Raw genomic sequence first — 19,204 nt, 5'->3', positions numbered from 1 at the left:
TCTATTATTTTCTTCTTTTATTCAATGACTTCGTTTAAGATCCTTATAGCCCATCTATTCGTATTCAAACAATTCTACTCTTTCACAAATTTTCTTTCTTTCTCTCTTTTGAAGCTTGTCCGTAGCCTCGCTTAAGCTTTTGTAATTCTATAACACAGATTTGTTTCATATTAGTGGGCGTGGCGGAAGGAACTGTTACTTTGAATACACGCATACTGAGTTTCTTCCGATTTGTTTCATTTTCAAATGCTCCTTACTTGTCCCTCTCCTCTAGGCACCCTCTGAAGATTTATGTCGGATTTATCTGTCTTTGCGTGGCATACTGTACCCATATTTGGGGGGATCTACACGTACAAATCTTTTTGACAAACATTGACTAATCTTTATGTCTAATAAAAGACCAGTTTCCAATTCCAATTTCGACTAATTCCGGTTGGTCAAACTGTCGCCTTCATCTGTAAGTTGTACAGATAATACGCTGAGTTCCGCTCTCAAAAAAGTTTTAATATTCCTCCTTCACTCCTCTTAATACCACGGATATTGCATGAAGTCGCAATTACACGAGTCAACTATAGACCAGTCCTCCACACCGACTGCTTTTAGGATGTGAAATTCTCTAACACCTGAAGTAGTCTTTCCTGAATAATTCAACCTATCTCTTGTCACGAGATGCGTCAGCCAGGCATCAGTTATGGGGTGAAATCCAGTATTCTCGTTGAATCGGATTTGTTTTGAACTCTCTCTCCTCCCCTCTCTCTCTCTCTCTCTCTCTCTCTCTCTCTCCTCTCTCTCTCTTTTTAATCTGCTGATTGGCGGCTGATATCTAGTGCAATATGAGTGCCACGGAGAATATGCAAAATTTCACTGTAAGTGACTAATGAAGAACAAAGATCGGTAAAGCCTAAAACAATAAACATCAACGCCAAATGGGTAGGAAGCGGATGTTTGGGATCCTTAATCACGCAAATCCTCTGACATTTTCAGAAAGATTATCTAAATGTCTGCAGTCGACGATGAAAACAACAACAACAATACAACAACAAAAACAATAATAATAATAATTATTATTATTATTATTATTATTATTATTATTATTATTATTATTATTATTATTATTAGGCAAAGAAAAACAAGAAACAAAAAACATTAAAATAACATCAAGGGAATTTCGTATATTGGTATTAAAAGTGTAAATACTTTAGCTGCACTATTATTAATCACTTAGCATTTAAATTTACTTTCATTTCCTTTTACTCTTTTGACTTTATAAACGCTCTCAAGCCCTTTAGGTTTTTGTGTGATCAAAATCGTCCATACTTTTCCGTGGAAATCCATCTTTTGATAGCGTCTACACTTTTTCTTTGTAGCTGCTAGTCATCAATGTTCCAAGTACTTTTGAGTAGTGTGTTTCTCTCTCAGCAATTTAATGACATAAAATATAATTCCATTCTTGTTTATCCCTCAGGCAGGCTAGTAACAAATACACAGAACATCAACAGTTAGTCATTGGAAGGCAAAATCTCTTTGAAGATCCTTTTTAATGGACATCTTGAATACCAATACGCGCGCGCGCGCACACACACACAAGCACTTTCATGCATAATATTTCAATTCATTTCGTTGCATGGACTGTCTTTGGTATGCATAAAATACAGGCTCACATTCATGAATATTCACGTATGTAAGAATGTACATACATGATGCATGACTTTGAAGCCGATGTGTGAAGCTTGGCCCTGAAAAACTCACAGGAAGATAAACCTATGAAACTGTCGTAACACAGGTCTGATCCTATCCTGGAATGGATCAAGAGCCATAACCAAACAAAATGTAGCTTAATTTTGCTCGGGGACATTAGAAATGCATTTGCTGCATTCCCTCTTAAGGGCATTAAATTGCAATTTCAACAAACATTTTTTTGGTATAGAGGAAAAAAAAAACTTGCGAGAATGTTACCCACCGTGTGCATTAATGATGTACAATAACGCTGCAATCTCGAGGGGGGACTTAAATACCGTGATAATGTTACCTTCATTAATATTCATAATGAACACAATCTCCAGAAACAACCAAAAACACCACGAACCTGGCTAGCAGGCTTCCACTAAAAAGTCTGTATGAACGGAGAAAACGGAAAACAGAAAGAATAAAGGAGCAAAACTGTAAACATGAAAAATGGAAAGCAAAAGAGAGGGATTTTTAATGAATGACCTTCGATAAAGGAACTGAAACTTAAGACTTGGAAAACAGTGACCTACAGCCCGTGTGCCACAAGCAGCCCTCAATTGTATTTCACTTAACATCAACATAAAATATTACTTTGCATAAAATTATGTTAAAAATTATTTCAGTCAAAAGTTGGCCTTTATGTGCTCTCATTTTATGCCACTACTCAAAAACATTTGGTATACTAAGAGAAACGAAAAAAATATAGTACTTTAAACTAAAACCACCTTAATTGCTTTTTTTTTATGTGGAAATGCTAAATATAACGTTTCTGTCTTATAACCATAAGACTCTGGTCTACGATTAGAATCCCACGCATCGACGCTTTTATGATTCTCGGAAACTTCCATATCTATGATGCTTTTACCCTAGGTCTGTACTGGAAATAATATCTAATGGCCGGGAAACAAGTGAGAGGAGTAGCTGGTCTTTTCAGCAGCGTTTATTTGTTACTCTTACTCTACTTGCTTGCTATCACGATAACTTTAAAACCATTCTAGATAATGCCATGAAATTTTCCCTTTGGTTCTTGTGTTCTTGTATAAATTTTTATCAACATTATTTGAAGCATTTATCTAGAAAAAAAAATATACGTATTATGAATAGGCCTATACATGCATATTCTATAGCTAATATGGCACTTAACCTCTAGACTTCTTTGCTATACCCATCAGATTCAGATTTTTATTTCAACCTAAAATACGCTCATCACTTCAAGCCTACATCTGCACGGGAAATAAATGAGGAAACTTCACATTCCTTGGCAGGATTCGAAACGAAACGGAGGTTCAAGCGAGAACTCACTAATACGCGAGATTTTCGGTCCGAATATATTAGTTTCAAGACATAAATTATTCCGGGATTAACCACCCCCAGGGGAACTTACTGACACTCCAACCAGGGTCATTTCCACCGCAAGTGCCAGTCAACCCCCCACGGCGAGTGACTGCCCACTCCCCCTGGCTAAACCCCCATCCACCCAAATGATCAGTGCATTCATCTCCCATCTTCGTGAGTAGCCATGGATACATTAAACATAATCTCTTGGAATATTTTTGGCCTCAAGCGGAACATTCCTCTCCTAAACATGTTCTGCAAAAACTTCAAAGGCATCATTGCATTGCAAGAAACGCTCCTCTGGCTACATGACCTTGCCATCTGCGATTCAATTCATGAAGACTTCAGAACCTTCTCGACTTCATCGATGCAAGTTACAGAGCAAATCATAGCCGGTCGCCCGAAAGGGGGCCTTTCTTTCCTGTGACACAAATCGTTAGACAATATGATAAAGGTGATGACCTACAGGAGTGACAGATTGCTGGGGCTTCAAGTGACAGTAGGGAACTCTAAAATCCTAATTATTAATGTTTATATGCCATGGGAAAATAACAATAATTTTGATCATTACTGCATGATCCTAGGGGAGTTACACAGTATTATTCATGATTCTCCTGCTGATCATATTTGTATAATCGGGGACCTTAATTCTCACCCCACAAAACAATTTTATAATGAACTTACTCGCTTCTGTCAAAATCATGCTCTCCAAATTAGCGATGTAATGCTCCTCCCTCCCTCCTCCTATTCATATGTACATAATAGAGCGGACGCTATTACAACCTCCTGGCTGGACCACTGCATCACATCTCCACAACTTCATGATTCTATTATGACCTGCAATATTCGCTATGATCTTGCAACGGGCTACGATCACATCCCATTACTAATGAGACAGGCAAGAGCGCAGTTCAAACTTGCTCTTAAGCACTGCAGGTTAAATGAAAAACAACTAAGAGCTGATGCAATGTCTAGAAACTTAGAATCTGGTGATTATCCTCGTCTTTGGAAAGATATCCAGTCCTTAAATCTCAAAACTAAAAAGCTATCACAGAGAGTAGGAAGCAGTCGGAGACGAACTATCGCAAAGTATGTGCGGTGATCACTTCAACAATATCCTGAATTGCATAAATGATCAAGATTCCCGAAGGGATGTAGATAACCTCCTTACTGACAACATTCAATTTCATTTTGCAGACCGTATTACGCCAGGCAACATCAGCGATGCCATAAACAGCCTACCTAATAATAAATCGCCCGGCTGTGATGGTCTTCCTGCAGAGGCCTTCAAATTCTGCCATCCGATAATTTACATTTTGCTAGCTGCCCTATTCAATGCGTGCATAATTCACCAGGTTTTCTTCCAGACTTCCCTACTCTTAGTCCATTCGATACCATTAATCAAAAAAAAAAACAAGCTAAAGGATGCAGCTGACCCTGGCAACTACCGGCCGATTGCAATCACAACGATCGCATCGAAGATACTTGAGTCTGTTCTTCTAGTGAGACTTCTCCCCTTTCTACACACCACTGACAACCAGTTCGGGTTTAAAGTAAACCACTCAACCGACACCTGCATCTACATACTGAAAGAATTGCTGAATTACTACCTACCATCTGCCTCTCCTGTTTTCCTTTGTTTTGTAGATGTGAGAAAAGCATTTGACAGAGTAAACTACCTGAAGCTCTTCCTGAAGCTGCATAAAAGGGGCACACCCCTGTATCTAATTGGCATTTTGCATTGCTGGTTCTCCACACAGCAATTCTGTGTCAAATGGGGTAATGTATTATCTTACACCTTCGGCTCCCTAAACGGGCTTCGGCAAGGGGGCATTCTCTCTCCATACCTAATTAATACGTACACAGACGCCTTGAATGTCAAACTGAACTCACTCCCAATCGGATGCACCGTCAATGAAACAACTATAAACAACAACCTCTGTTACGCCGACGATATGGTTCTGATTTTCCCATCAGTGCAAGGTCTCCAACGACTCATCGACACTTGTCGCCAATATGCAGAGGAATTTGATATAATCTACAACGAAACCAAGACCCAGTGCATGTCGCTGCTCCCGAGATCGCTTAAGCATATTGCAGAACCACAAATTTTCCTCGGAAACCATCGGCTGGAATTTGTGCACGAATTTCCGTATTTGGGTCACATTATCACCGACGACCTAAAAGATACGGCACACATTGAACAGAGGCGTCGTAAACTATGTGCAGCTGGCAACATGATTGCAAGGAGGTTTGCCTTCTGTCACCGAGACATGAAACTGCTGCTCTTCCGCTCGTACTGCTACAGTATCTATGGGTGTTCCCTCTGGACGAACTATACCCGAGAGACCATGAGACGCATCACTGTTGTGCACAATGACATTCTGAGACGCCTCACAAACACTCCCCGCTACCACTCCGCCACACAGATGTTCATAGAAAACCACCTGGACAATTTAAGAATCATTGTTAGGCGAACAATGTCCAGTCCTGGTAACCCCGAGTGAGAAACAGCAGCAACTCGCTCATACAAAGCATCCTAAGGAGTGAAGCAAGAAGAAGATCTAAATTGTAGGAAAGATGGGAAAATGAGGCCTTTGTCCCCTAAAGGGCTTGATCTCTGTATTGGCAAGATGCCATCTGCAGTTTTTGTCATGATTACATTTATTGCTGATATTTTAATTTTTCTTTATTACTGTGATTACTATCAAGTTAAAGTTTTTTTTTTTTTTTACATTCAATTTTTGTATTTAGCCCTCTGGACCTGACTACTGTAACCACCTAAGGTCTCTAGTTGAAATTCAAGTTATATAATCTGTGCACTAACTGTTATTACTCTCAATGCATATTTTTTTTTTCTCACCAATATTATTACTGTTATTACCAGTATTATGATTACTAGCTTTTATGCTACCTCAGCTATTTTGTGGATAAGTGCCGATTATTCATTTTCTTTTTCTTTTTTATCATGTCTCATGTATCTAGATTGTGTGTGTTACTGCCTGTATTTTGTATATTCAATGTATATGGCCCTGAGCTGAAATAAAGCATATTATTATTATTATTATTATTAATACGCCATGTTGCGAAGACAGAGACAAGTTTCGGTCAGCGTCTACACAGGTAAACGTCGAGTTCAAATAATTATACCCGAGTTGACTACGTCCATCTACACGAGTACAATCGTATCAGCGTTACTTGTGATTACTTTTTATTATAAAAGTATACACCTTTAATCTATACATATACTTTTTCTAACTCGTTTTTTTTTTCTTTTTCTTTTTTGTGGGGGCGGCCGGGGGAGAAGCGAAGCAAGTCTATTTGAGCGTGGAAATAAACGAAGAAACTTCCCGTTTCCGTGGCAAGAGCAGGATTTGAACTAAGACATGTTCCAGAACAGACAATTACGACATTTTAACAGCGAGAACGCACACTCAATATATCTGTCTATTGCAGTTACATTTAACTAGTGCTGACTGGCTCATATGCAATATCGTATCATAGCACTTTAGTTCAACTACTGTGTACTTGAATCTAAATTCATATAAATTCCAATAGAAGTGACTAAATACATCTGCTCCATCATACCACTGGCCTTTTGAATCCTCAAATCCATCTTTTCAATTAGCTATTGGCTTTTTTTGCAGAATGTTCTCGAGGCTTAAACGTAACAGTATTTACACTGGTTAAAGTTTTGTACTATACATAGTATTTACTTCTTTATTTCAACTGAGTTTAAGATACAAGTCCTGGTAAATATCACTCTAGTACTCCGATTCTTAAAATAACTTTTCTGATTGTCGGACTCCTTATTAGGATTTAGGTTCGATATGCCGGCTTCAACTCCCCACAGATATCACTAGTTAAAAGGTATGTGAAATTAATTGAGTTATCTGCCACTGTTTATTTTATTTTATGTGTGATAATATCCTACCATTACTTGCGTATTAAATTATTTACATACAATTATTCTCTTCTAAGTATTTTATATCTTATATAAGATATCCATATACATAAGTATATCACACAAACATATTTTATATATATACAATATGTATACATGTGTGTATGGTGGTTCCAGATGCAAATACAATAGTCACTACCAAATTCGTACTTTCTAACCGCTGCATCGGGGTCGAAACTTCTGTACCAAAAACATTCAAAATATATGTATACAAAACTACTATATGCCCTTTTTGTGTTCAGAAAGGGTGACTCCAGGTGTTATCCTAGTCTTTAAGCTACTACATGCTTTACCCACTGGACCATAACGACGGTTACCCATACAAATACTAAACAGACCAAACTGATCGTAAGATGCTCATACATATACAACAATTCGCAGCACATAAATGCACAATACCTTCTTCCCAATATATACAAGCGAGAGACGAAAATAGAGGAAAATGTTTAAAAATAGTTGCTTAAAAATAATGATGAGAGAGAGAGAGAGAGAGAGAGAGAGAGAGAGAGAGAAAATACTGTCATAGACTATGACGGTGAAGATGACTTTTAGTGACATCGGTGCGATATAGGATCTAGCCCCTACTAAAATGTTTAAAAAAAGGATCCCAAAAGAGACAGACCATGACAGCTGGAAAAGGTGGAAAGAACCGAAGTCGAGAGTAAAAAAGGAAGGTTTATGGATGGCTAAAAATGTCTGTCCGGACGGTGGCAAAGTTAAGAGAGAAAGGGAAAAAGCGAGGGACGGGGGGCGGGGGGATGGAAGGGACTGTTAAAAGAAAAGAAAAAAGAAAAAAAAAACTCAAGCTAGAAAACCGGGAGTCTCATATATTAAACAGAAGAGAAAAACGCGAGAGAGGAAATTTTCCTAAAGAAAATCGTTTTACTCTACCTTTTAGGCAGAAAATATAAAACGATGGAAAATCAAATTATACCCATCGTGAATATACAGTACACACATCTACAAACATGAAATAGCATGAATGTACACACCTATGCATAACTGTATTGCATATATAAGCGTACATACCAATACATGTACACATCTTTCATAGGCGCACACACATCTAAATACACACACACACACACACACATATATACATATATATATATATTATATATATAATTTTAATTTGTCTTTTTGTTTTGTTTCAGACAGAAAACAAAAACTTATAAAAACTCGTGTGGAACCAGAGAGAGAGAGAGAGAGAGAGAGAGAGAGAGAGAGAGAGAAGTATATAGCACCTATTCCCGAATATGAACCGGAGAAAGGGGTCTGAGATACGAGACAAACCAGGAGACTGAATTAAATTATGGGAACGGAAAAGGAGGAAATTACGGAGGGCAAAAAAAAGGGGAAAAAAAAAAAGATAAAAAGAATTATGGAACGAGGTGCAAAGGCCATTGTTGTGATAAAGGGGTAAAGATAGCAGTAGCCATGGACACATTATTATCAAGTAGAGCCGTCCTCATCTTGGGTATAATATGTCGACGCGTTTCTGCCTGCTCCACTTATGAGGCCTCTGAGGACTAAAGTGCAAAGACACATTAATGTTTCTGTGTGTTTGTATGTTTTCGCGTGTCTAGATACGCCGTATTTTTTATTTTGATAAATTGATGGATAAATTTTTATGTAGTTATATATTCATAAATGTACTCACGCTCAAACCCATCTTAATCTACATTTACCGAGGTTTATCGTGCACTTCGGTTATGTTAAAACGCATTTATCAGCACACACATATTATACATACATACATACATACATACATACACACACACACACACACACACACACGACACACACACACATATATATATATATATATATATATATATATATATATATATATATATATATATAATAGCTTCATCCCAAGTCATGAGCCTTTTCCAAGTTTTTCCATCGCTCAATAAACGGATTACACACACATACATGTACGTATATATATATATATATATATATATATATATATATATATATATATATATATTACTTTTATTTTTTCGTAAGTACAAGAGCGTATTAATGAATAAAAATGCACATTAGAAGTCCAGCCTCTAATTTTCGAGATAAATACATGTAATGTATTCATGGAAAAAGCAAAGCAGCAGTACCAAAGAAAACCTGATTCCATCATTCTTATCACAAAAAGAAAGGGTACAGAACGAACATTTTATTGTAAAGAGTACGAACTGTGAAGCCTTTTTTTACATCATGGCAGTGTCCCCAGATCTCTTAATTCAATTTGCAGGATGAGTTCAGCTGTAGAAATAAAATAAGACTTATTTGATTTGTTAATATTCTCTGCATAAAAAAGTAAAATGCTTTGCAAATTAAATGTCTTGTTTCGATACGATAGGTCAACAGGAAAAAAGTATAAAAATATACAGAGCTACGTACATTCTACAGGCTAAATTAATGATTCCTGTCCCCTCCCTCCTCAAAATAAACTAACAGAAACCATGAAAATCCGCTCCACGATCGCTTAAGAAATGGGTTGATTTGATCCTGACTCACTATATAATCTTTTATATGTTAGGAATACCTATACGTGCAGATAAATCACCACCTAATTTCGGCAGCCTTACATGTGACCCACCCACAATAAGCCTTTCCTGGAAGCATAATGAAAAGGCGCGTCACGACCTGGACAAAACTTTAATACACTGACATCAACCTAGTGTAGACCTTTATAAAAAATGACACGAGAATCCGTCTAACAATGTTTACACAGTAAAGTTCACAACCAAACAATAATAACAACACAGGCTCAAAATAAAAAATAAAAAAAGACGAACAAATCAAGTAAATGAAAAATTACAGTTGGGTAGATTTTCACTCAATAATTTGACAAATAATTCTTCATTATTAAAGACAGAATTAGATCTCCGTCAAAGAATGATTAAATGGTAAGGATTAGAAAAAGGATAGAAAAAGACAGAAATAAGAAATAAAAACGGAAGTTGCATCAGGAGAAATAAGAAATAAAAACGGAAGTTGCATCAGGAGATAGAAGAGAAAAGTCACATGCAGGAAATTGAAAATAGAGGGTACGAGGGAAATTAATTTGAAAGAAATGCAAGGAAACGAGAAAAAATAAGCAAAATTCATTTCGTTTCTTAGGGTAAAATCCCCTAATATAATCATTAATTTATTCCACAAACAAACAGTCATCTGGTCGCGTGAACACTCATTTTGCACTTTAAACGGATAGAGCAAAAGAGAGAGAGAGAGAGAGAGAGAGAGAGAGAGAGAGAGAGAGAGAGAGAGAGAGAGAGAAGCTGTAGATTTGCTAAAAGCGATAACAAATATATGAAAAAACTGAGAAACATCAAAGATACCATGTTCGTAAAAAAAAATAAAATAAAATAAACTGGACGATGTATATATATATATATATATATATATATATATATATATATATATATATATATATATATAATGTGTGTGTGCACGCACGCGCGTGCGAAAGTTTGGAATTTATACAATGAAATTACAGTGTCTCTGGACAGCCACAGAGAATGTCATATAGTATACGGAGCCGTCTAACGTCTGGATTTTCATGTAAAAATATATTTATATATATATAGTAATATACAAACCTACACCTATATATATGTGTATATGTATATATATGTATGTATTTATGTATGTATATGTATGTATGTATAATATATATATATATATTATATATATATCTATCTTATATATATATATCTATATAACATATATATATATATATATATATATATATATATATATATATATCGGAAGTCCTAACAAGGTTACTGTATGTTCCTGTCTTTGGACAATCGCACATACCAACTACTGAGTATTTCGTTTGTACGCCACCTTCCCCTTTTCTTCCCTTTACCTCAGTCACTCTCTCCTGACCCTCCCACCTCTGCCTAAACACACAAGTAAACACGCACACACCCATGAAAAATTATCCTTCATTTTCAAATGAAAGTATTGATAGTTGATTTTTCTTTTCCTTGTTTGTCTTCCTGCAGAAGAAGCCAAATACAAAACCGGATAGTAGTTCCCATTTTATAATTTAGTCAATGCTTTTTTCGACTGGTTTAATGTGTATATATATATATATATATATATATATATATATATATATATATATATATATATATATATATATATATATAGTATGGATTTATGTCAATTGCTATAAAGTATAATCTTCAACTATCCATCCCTCTCAATATCTCAGTTCCTTAATGTGCAAATTAATACTTACATCATTTCATTCGCCATAAGGTCCTTACACTTTGCTATCGTTAGCATGCACCATAGATAAAGCAGTCTATCGTCCTTCTGCACCATACATAACGCAGTCTATAGTTTTCAGACACCATGCATAACAGTCTGTCAACTGCACTTACCTAAGATAACGCAGTCTTTCCTCTGCATGCACCATAAAGAACGCAGTCTACAGTCTACATGAACAAGAGATAACGCAGTCTACCGTCTACATATATCAGAGATAATGCAGTCTATCGTCTACACATATCAGAGATAACGCAGTCAATCGTCTACGTGTATCAGAGATAACCGTCTATCGCCTGCTTGTTACCAGAAATAACGCAATCTTTTGTCTACATGTATCAGAGATAACATAGTCTATCGTCTGCATGTTACCAGAGATAACGCAATCTATCATCTGCATGTACCAGAGGTAGCGCAGTCTATCGATTGTATGTATCAGAGATAACGCAGTCTATTGTCTGGATGTACCAGAGATAATGCAGTCTACTGTCTGCATGTACCAGAGATAACACTGTCTACGGTCTGCATGCAAAAAAGATATCGTAGTTTATCTTCTGCATGTAAGAGATAACACAGTTTGCAGTTTGCATGTACCAGAGATAATGCAGTCTACCGTCTACATGTATCAGAGATAACCCTTTCTATCGTCTAAATGTACCAGAGATAACACAGTCTATCGTCTACGTGTATCAGAGGTAACGCAGCCTATCGTGCTGCATGAACCAGAGGTAATGCAGTCTATCGTCTGCAGTACCAGGTATCGCAGTCTATCGTGTGCACGTACCAGGTAACGCAGTCTCTGCCAGTTCCATGAAAATTATCCTCGTATGATAAGATTCAATCAAGCGCTTTCCAAACACTGGGAAGATATTGGACCCATTCTCTAGAAATAACCATTCCTTTAATCTATACTTCTTCCATTCAAATATGAGACCCAGAGAAAGTGTATGCAAAGTAAAATATCCCTTTCCCAAGTATATAATCTTAAAACGAGCTAATTCTAAAGTAAATCCACTTCTCGAAAGCTGCTTAAAGCTTCCAAATTTAAACAAATTTGCTTTTAAAAAGTAACTGAGCGCAATACCCACAGGATCAATATTGCAGTCATTTACTTACAAAATGAATCTAAGGCTGAAAATAAATGTTAATTTTTAGCCAATATATTCATCAACGTGAAAAAACCTAAATCACAACTGAAATATATACACTTCATATAACATCTACATGAAAAAAAATATATAATATATATATAATATTATAATTTTAGAGTATTTTCATTTTCTGATAAGTAGATACATCAACAAACTGGGTAATAATAAAAATAATCAAAGTACATTATTTGTATTATTTTTATCATCGGATATACCCTTTTATTTCAAAATTAAGAAACTCTACCATACATATAAGACAACAACCGTGCATAAGCAAGACACACCCACAATATATATATATATATTATATTATATTATATATAATATATATAATATATATATTATATATATATAATTAATTTAAGGAAGGGCGTATCATGCCCAAAGGATTGAAAAGCTCAACCATGTATAATCATACGAGTACTGGTATAGTAGTATATGCTCACGTAGGCTACACTACATGATTTCCTTTGTCTTGAATCTTCCATAATCTACAAAATTACCTCCAAACTCCAAGGGGTAGATTTAGACCACACACACACAAACACACACACACACACTTACTCATTAAAATAAACCCTCATTAAAATAAACTGGGTTGCCTGCTCTTTTAGCCATCTCAGACAGACGTCAACGGCTGGTAAATAAGAGTTCCTTCTCCTTAGCTAGCCTACTTAGACGGTAATCATGGATGATGTGTTAGCGACAATATAATGATATTCCTTCTTGCTAGTCGCAGCTTAGTCCGGCTTGAACTTTGAACTTCAATAAGAGGAAAACAAAATGAAACTGTTGTTCAGCGAAGTAAGGATTTGTTTACCTAATGACACTTGCACATGGCAATGTGACTATTGTCATTAGTTGCTCACGATTGAAATTCGACCTCGAAGGAAAACTATCACTTCTAATGAGACAAGAAAATTTTGCGCACAATATGGCATCGTTAAATACCGTCACTCATGAACAAAGAACTGCCGCAGAACGAGCGCAGATGGTTCTTAAAAACCCAAACTACTCCAGCAATTACGGAAGATTATCAACACGCTATCAGTGTTGCACAAGGCTATTCGCAAACATTGTTGTGGAGCGAAGAGGAATAAAGAAAATAGCGTAATTCATAATGGCAGCTTGTTGCAGTCTTTAACCGAGGGCGTAAGAGGAGAGGGCATTGTAATAATTACGCCCCAGAACCAAAGCTTCATCGATGTTAATGGTTAAATGTTGCATTCGCTGTAATTTCAGCGTATTAAAAACACGAATTTAAAATGCACAAAATTCACCAGAAGTAATTCTTTAAGGATATTTAAATCGGATATAAACGCTGAGAGGATCATAAAAAGTAAAGGGATGGAACTGGAAGGAGAAAGCCAGAAATAATTTTTAAAATCATACCGCAAAAGGAAGCACACGGAAATACAATCTGCTCACGTGCAAGATTACCGCACCCTAAACTTTAACTATTGATTGTATACTTTACAACAAAAAATTGCCAGTATAATCAATACATCTTCAAATATTGCAAGCTGCCTCTGGTGTTAGGTTAAATTTTCCTACACACACACACACTCTCTCTCTCTCTCTCTCTCTCTCTCTCTCTCTCTCTCTCTCTCTCTCTCTCTCTCTCTCTCTCTCTCATTTTTCATATACATTTTATTGGAAAACATATCAGCGTATATAAATACTTTTTTCAAGAATGAAGGCTACCTATGTGGCCAGGCCTAATTACAAACACCAAATCTAAGAAAATGAACTAAATAAGCCATTCCAATGAAATGACATGCATAAAAGTACGAGATCAATAAAAGTCGTATACATAAGCACATAAAGTTTTACCCAAGTATGAATAATTCAACGATATGACAATCGGGTAAACGACCTGATAATCAAAAGAATTCATGAGCCAATGTTTTAGATACCATAGAAAATTGGGAATTAGAGACGATGCTTGCTTCGTATAGTATATTTTTCCCCCTTGACACCGGTACTTCAAAGACGATGTCAAACTGGTCATGCTCGGGCCAAGGTACTTTGGTTCGGGCATCTTTTTACATCTTATGACAGTTTGCCCAAAATTGTCAGTGCTGTTTTTATTTAACATTTTTGTCTCTGCTACACCATAAATCCTTTATTAATTGAAAGTAGGAAAGAATTTATAAAGGATTTATGATAATGATATATATAGGTAGGTATATATAATATTATATAGTATTATATATATATATATATATATTATATATATTATAATATATATATGTGTGTGTGTGTGTGTGTGTGTGTGTGTGTGTGGTGTAATTAAATACACACAATGGAGGAATAACACGAGCAAGGGGGCCTTTGAAACGGCTCCCGCCTACTACTACAACTAATACTGTGAGCACTGGGCACTAGCTAATCGTGTACGGTACAGGGCTGCCGAAGTGTGGAAATGACGTTACTAATACGGCTTATCTTGTCCACACTGTGAATTGTGATTAGGTGTGGAGTGTGGAATCCACACGTAAAAATTTCCACGCTTTTTACTTAAAAAGCGTATGCTAGTTAAAATCTAATAATAAGTTATGAACTTATTACTATTCTATTTTATGTCTCACACACAAATATCCATAAAAATTAAAAATTAGTTTTATCCTTTTTAATTTGTGGATGCGTTTGGATGTTTATCAGACCGTTGATTCATGTGCAAACCAAGACCTAGATTATAAGCTAGATCTTGACCATTCGAAATGGCTGGCTCCAGCTCCAACCAGCCTCAGTTACCTATTAAAAAATTATTTTCAATCTGGTCCTCAACAAAATCTGCATAGATTTTTTTTTTTCATAATACTAGAGAGCATTCTTAATTTGCTAGTTTTGATGGTTTTGGTAGCAAATTATTTTTCAGCGATGACTTTACAGCTTTGCAATACACATTGCAATTTTTGCATGTGAAAATGATTAATGTGCCTGTATAATCAGTTTGGTTATTCTACAACTACGGTGACATAAACTTTGGAAATGAACGGGCTTTAATGATTTCATAACTGTAATTCGTATAACGTAAGACCTTAGGAAAAAACATAGGCCTAGTTTACCAGTATAGATGATAGCGCTCATGATTTCGTTGTCAGTTGATATTGCCCTAAATGAATGATTATAAAAGTGAGAAATTGTAAAATGCAGTGGTAATTAAATCTTCATGTAAAATTAAATGGTTCAGTACATTAGCCTAGGTCCAGGATACGTTGCCAGTTTACTTTTCTCTAAAAAAAATAAGACATAGTTATAACACCGGTGCTTACTATTACATTTGCAGCTTCAATTCTTTATGAAAGTTATTGTAATTATGTAATAGCAATGATAAAGTACAGTGATAATTATTTTTTCAAGTTCACTTACGAGTATTAACCGACAGTGTTAGTTGGCCCAAGTTATAGGTCTAGTCATTATATTTATGGCGGATTGAACATCATTATAAATTTATCGTTTATTTCATTACGATCATGTGATTAAGATGCCTTATATATATAAACTTGTAAAACACCTATGTTACTTTTTTCTTCGTCAAATTAATAAGTTTCATTCCAGTTGTTCATCGTCAAATTTAAGGAGTACCGACAGTTATTGAGAAGTTTTGCTTCTTTTACCCTCTCATACAAAAGCTAGAATAAAAATCTAACCAAATGTTTAAACAATATGAGCTAAAAACTTATTTATGTAAAAAAAAAAAAAAAATAAAAGCTACTGGTTGGAAATTCATACCGCTAAGTTTTGAGCACTTACAAGATGACGATAAACAACTTATACTATATTCACCGAGTTCGAATATATTGCATAACTGGCACTGTTTGGGACCGTGCGTGAATTTCCTTAGTGTGGAAATCTGGCAGCCTGGTACGGTACAGAACGTCCAGAGCTGGGTCCTGGTCCAGAATATTACAGTTTATGCCCTTCGCTTTTTAACAATTTCTACTTCTGTAAGTACATAAACTGGTCTTTTTTTCCAATGTTTAGATTCAATAAATATATTTGATAAATCGGGTAACGAACTGATTAATCACTGGTATTCACGAGGCCGTGTATTATTTACCATATAATAACGCAGCTAGGTATATTAAAGTGTAGGAATTGGTCATGCGCAATTTGAGGCGACGTTTGCTTTTTTATATGGTATATTTTTTTCCCATTGACACCGTTATTACAAAGCCGCTTCACACTGGTCATGTTCCGGCATCATTTTTGCATCTTAAGCCCGAGTTTACCCAAAATAGCAAGTAGTGGCAGCGTAAGTTAACAATGTATTTCGCATACAGAAATTATTAAAACATTTTTCAGTTGCAAATGTACACCCAGATATCCTTTTATTTACCTAAAACTTACACATAGCGTAACTATTTAAAGACCGGGCGCAGTGTTACCATGCGAAAACACCACAGGCGGATGGACAGATAGAAAAAAAAAACAGAGTATAGTGCGTCGTAACTTGTTAATATTCGAAATAGGATATTATTATAATTGTTGAATGTAAGCTGATGTCGAATGTAGGCTGAATGTAACTATCTAAAGCCCGGAACGCAGTGTTACCATACGCAAACACCACAGGCAGGTGGACAGTTGGGAAAAAACCGAGTATAGTTCGTCACATCTCGCGGAAGTATGAAAATAAGGGTTTTACAATCCTCCAACACAATGAAAACATGATCAACCTTATATATCATAATACAGAAACAAACTATTTAACCTTGATGACTTGAATAAGGATAAAGAATTTTCAGTTTCGAAAATACGCTAGGCCTATGGCATGTCATGAGGGGCAAATGTTGGCGAAAAAATGGACGTATGTGACAATGTAATGCAATTTACTCTGTTCTGCTAATACACATGGGCTATATCAATATATATGAAGTCTGAGAACATTGGTTTGAGATTTTGCTACTTCTGGAAGCTGTAGGCCTAATACAACACACGGCCTACATGGAATCTTTTCCAAGCAAGTTTCAATGAACCTATGCAAATTCCAGGATATTTCCACTAAACCATTAAAACCTAATTCGTGTCCACGCAAAACAATGGAGTTTGATTGGGGTTCATATGCAAGTATACCAGTGTATTCGACGGTTTCAAAAACTAAACCAACAAACCCATCTTTGGCTAGGCCTAGAATACCGTTGACACGTTCATGGCTTTCAGACCTAGTAGGCCTAAGAGCAAACTTTCCAGTAATTAAAATTATGCCTTTAGATACTGTACGTTGTTCATTTGTTACCAACGACAAATTGCGGATGCGTAATAACTTCATTCATCACCATTTATACCGCTTATTTAGGTTAACCAAGATGGCTTCCTACATGAACCCGTACTACCTATCCAATAAGCCCAGCCGTACCGTGACACAATCCCTCTACCTTTACGTAAAAATCTCCCATGGAATTTGGAAATTGGAGACTGTCTTCCAACAGTTTGGTCAAATTGGTCAAAAGTACATCGTTTCGCTATAAATCGTTCCCTGAAATCACTACTTGACGAAGTACTGACCTTTCTAAACGTTCGTTGTCAGGGCAGAGGGTTGAGTCTTGCTCTATCAAAAATAGGTAGTGCCGCGGTCGTTTAATGCATTTTATTGTTACGGTATGCGTCTTCCCATAAGTATTGCTGAGAACTTCTTAAAAATTTGCTTTGGAATCAGTCATTTTCACGAAAACTGACACTGAAAAGAGGCAGGAACAGAATGTCACCTCTTCGACCACTGGCTATAAGGAAACTAATCACTGTTTGGCGGGTTTAACGGATCTCATCATCTCAACAACAGCGTTCGGGTCTGAGTTAAATATGTCAAGTGCATGGTGATAGAATGTGGTTTATTAGCCAATTAACATAGGGACACTTGCTATTCTATATTAATAAAAAAATCCATCAAGTGATCTCAAAGTGATAGCATACGAGGACAAATAAGAGTACGACTACTTTCGTAGCGGGTGTGTGGACAAAAAAAAAAAAAAAAAAAAAAAATAGACAATGTTCCTAGTGTTAGGTAACTGCTGCACATCTATTAGGGCTGCGGAAAGTAGTACCTCAGAACGGCCACACACGAGTAAGTTTTCAGGCATCTCAGCCAAAGTACAGCTAACTGGACGTGTAGCTGTACTTTGGTTACTGGTTAAATTTGGCCACGTTTAAAAAAAGTCTTATGGACAAAAATTTCACTTGATGAAGGAAGATATACTTGCTTTTCAGTGTTTAGTTTACAAGTATATAGCTCTCTGTCCATCTATATATATATATATATATATATATATATATATATATATATATATATATATATATATATATATAATGTGTGTTGGGGGGAGTTAATGCGAATTTTCATCTATCCTTACGCCTCGCGCAGACTGCCCAAGGCTCTACTACGTTTAGGCGTTCTTTGGCCGTCCATTATGAGTTTGTAACGGAGTATTTGAATCAAGCAAAGTCTAACAGTTTATCTTGTTAACGCTTTAGGAGGACTTTAGGCATTTACGCTTTCACTTTGTATTTGATTATTCGGCGTTGACTCGTTAAATTTATTGTTAGTCACCTTTATTTCCAATTAAATTACCTTCTATGAACGAAAAACTACAAGGTGCGGGTAGCTTTTCAAGATACTAAAGGAGATGACAGATAATGCTTGTTGTTCTAGTCAGATCTAACTGGCCTCTGGTCGCACTGGCCTTTCCTCGAGTATTATTGCTTATTTTTCTGCTATTTTCCTTGTGACATACATGCATGA

The 19,204-nt window shown here is 36.1% G+C and overlaps 1 long non-coding RNA gene across 1 annotated transcript in view; it reads right to left on the bottom strand.

The window, feature by feature from the left end:
- Nucleotides 1-18,174, bottom strand: part of LOC135200770 (uncharacterized) — a 647,058-nt gene extending 628,884 nt beyond the window's left edge. Inside the window, exon 1 of the long non-coding RNA XR_010311357.1 lies at nt 17,974-18,174. This is a non-coding gene — a long non-coding RNA (uncharacterized LOC135200770). The remainder of the gene's footprint in view (nt 1-17,973) is intronic.
- Nucleotides 18,175-19,204: the final 1,030 nt, after the last annotated feature.

This window comes from Macrobrachium nipponense, chromosome 27 (genome assembly GCF_015104395.2).
Source record: "Macrobrachium nipponense isolate FS-2020 chromosome 27, ASM1510439v2, whole genome shotgun sequence".
NCBI classification, from domain to species: domain Eukaryota; kingdom Metazoa; phylum Arthropoda; class Malacostraca; order Decapoda; family Palaemonidae; genus Macrobrachium; species Macrobrachium nipponense.
Note: the sequence above shows the minus strand (reverse complement) of the source record. Positions and strands in the feature narration are given on the sequence as shown.